Here is a 2,934-nt window from a genome sequence, read left to right on the forward strand (position 1 = left end):
TTTCTTTAAGCCCGCGAGCCGAGCCTATGAACAGGCCCGACCCGACCCATGCTTAGGTCTAGGCGCAGGTGTTGGTAGTGGTGGCTAGAGGTGGTCAACGTCGGAAATTCTATGGTCAACACCAGAAAATGATACTAGGTTTGTTTTCACAAATTTTCCAATATTAAAAGGATTCTTGCCTACTAGCTCCCTCTTTTTATTATGATGGCTTTTGATGGTGTTACAAAATTTTGAGGAAGAGTATCTATTTTTATATGTTTATATATAAAAGACAAACTTATAAAAGTTTCTAATAACAGGCTTACACATTGATGTAAGATTAATCCTTACAAGCTCATATATTGGCGCACAAGCGTTAACAAAAAGTTTAATTTGAATTTCCAAAGCTTAACCGTACCATATTAGAATTCGTGTGAATTTCTCTGAGGTTAACATTATTATGTACTGATGTATATATATATATATATATTCAAAATATACTAAATTCAATACGAATAAAAGGAACAATTACTATAAATCTTATCCTAGTTAATCAAATACGTTGTAATAGTAAGGAGGACTAAATTTCGGTCTGTCCTTTTTTTGTCCTTTTGAAATTCGAGCACCCCAAGTTTGTATAACCAATTTCTAAACAAAAACCCAGTCACATTATCCTCCAAGTTAAAAATCCACTTGAAATCATTTTTAAATTAAATACTTTGCTTCAATTTATGAATCTTTTATAATGAAATGTCAACATCTTTACGTGAAAGTGTTAAGAAACAATACAATTTTTTCTTCTTATCAATTACTTAATTATTTATTCTGTAGCAACCCATGAACACTTCAAAGTTGCAATCGTGTAGGCAAGTTGAATTCTACGTGCTTTGTCAAAGATAAATTAAATACAAGCCCAAATAATATAGTAAACCGAAGTAATATAGCGGTACTGTCAGAAATCAACGTTCGTGGATCGTGATGGTTCGTTGTATTACATCAAACCTTATAATAAAGTCAACCATATCGATGCGTTAATTAATTTCTTTATTATGCTAATCTTAAAGGCATCACGTCCGTACACAAGTCAATTCAAAATGTTCATTCAACCATTACAGCTATATTAGTGACATAGATTAGATTTGATATACCGTGAATCTAAAAGTTATCCTTTCATTTTTCTCTACTATATAAAGCACAAAAGAGAAGTGAAAAATCATCCATTACTATTTGGAACAAACACTTAGCAAAAGATGGCAATCATCAAGTCCACGAAATGTATCCCAAAATTGGTCACTCTTATGATCATCTGTATCGTCGTTTTATCCTCCACGGTACCATGCCAAGCGCGATATGGAAAACCAGCGCGGTCTCCTCCTCCTCCTCCTCCTCCTCCTCCAAGTATTTTTTCTTCTCTCTCTTTATCTCATTTGTCTATTCTGATGTATTTTTGCAAGAAAAAATTAGACAGACTTTTGCGTTACTAATAATTTCTCTTGATATATTTTTTCGAAATAATGCAGGGCCTAATGTATGCCCAGCGTGTGTGTGTTGCACCCCTGCACCTCCCGGTGTTTGCTGCGGTTGCTGTGCTTTTCCAGTAGAAGATCCGCCACCTCCCCCTGCAGTTGTGACTACTCCCTGAAGGCGGAAATAATGATATCCATGAATAAACAGTTTGTTAGCTTGTGTAATCCCAATATATACTACTATATACTAGTGCATCTGTGCGCATATGTTTGTTCTGGTTCTAAATCCTAATAATAAACCGTTCAAATAAATGTTATTGTAAATTACACGGTGTTATGATTTTCTTTGTGAGTGTCCCCACTTTTTTAGCCAAGTAATTCTCTTATTCTTCACAAAATTTTATACGTGCTCGGCCACACTATTACGCTCCGTTTGGTAGGGCGTAAAATTTTTTCAGTGTAAAATGATTTTCATGGAAAACAATTTACAATGGAAAACACAATTCCAAATTTAGTTTTCCGTTGTTTGGTTCGATGTAAAAAAAATGATGAAATGAAAGGGAAAGTAAGGAGGTAGTGAGAGAGTGTACAAAGAGAGAAGGAAAATAGTTTTCCCTTCATTTTGAAAGGAAAATGGTTTTCCATCCTTGGGAGAGTAATTTTACCCCAAGGAAAAATGGTTTTACACTCTTTTGCCAACCAAACAATGTAAAACTGAAAATAGAGGAAAACAGTTTTCCGGGAAAACGTTTTACGCCCTACCAAACGAAGCCCTAGTTAATGAAATAGTTATTAGTCCATATATAGATTAATTATTGTATTTTAAGGCTGCTAATTAATATATTAGAGGTTACGTATAATTGTTTGGAATACTTATTAATATAGTGGGGGTTTTTTATAATTATTGGGATTGTTCATGTCCTATTGGAGATAGGAATATACAAAAGGATGCCACATCACCTAATGACTAACAAACTATAACTAACTATGTAGTTAGTTATTTGCATTAGATAGTTTGTTATTACACTATCTTATTCTGTTATTCATGATGTATAAATAGTCCTTTTCTCCTCTATAAATGGTTAACTAAGATTCATAATAATAATACAAAACCTCTCTCTATAATTCTCATTCTCTCTGTAATCTTTCTATATTTTCAAACTCTCTCAATCTCATCATGGTATCAAAGCAGGAATTTGTGAATTCTTAGCTCATTTTTCACTGGACTCACCTGTAATGGAGGTAGCTGTTCTTCGTTCCTGAAATTCATCAGTTTAAGGTGAAAATGTTTTGATAAAATCTTCAAAACACTGAGGTGATCTTAATCTTCTTTCTGAAATCATTAATTGCATTTTCAATCTTTGAATTCTGCGATCCTTTGATTGATTGAGTTTCTGCATAAATTTTCTCTGAAATTCCGCATATATTGCCTGAAATTCTCTTGATTCTTGTTCTGAAATCTGCACATCTGATCTGAAATTTGTTAAGA

General features: G+C 33.5%; 1 long non-coding RNA gene across 1 annotated transcript; it reads left to right on the forward strand.

Moving 5' to 3' along the window:
* The first annotated feature begins 1,122 nt into the window (after nucleotides 1-1,122).
* LOC104903720 (uncharacterized) lies at nucleotides 1,123-1,782 on the forward strand. The gene is made up of 2 exons (XR_791529.4): nucleotides 1,123-1,377; nucleotides 1,500-1,782. It is a non-coding gene; the product is annotated as an uncharacterized LOC104903720 (long non-coding RNA).
* Nucleotides 1,783-2,934: the final 1,152 nt, after the last annotated feature.

This window comes from Beta vulgaris, chromosome 9 (genome assembly GCF_026745355.1).
Source record: "Beta vulgaris subsp. vulgaris cultivar EL10 chromosome 9, EL10.2, whole genome shotgun sequence".
In the NCBI taxonomy this organism is placed as follows: Eukaryota; Viridiplantae; Streptophyta; class Magnoliopsida; order Caryophyllales; family Amaranthaceae; genus Beta; species Beta vulgaris.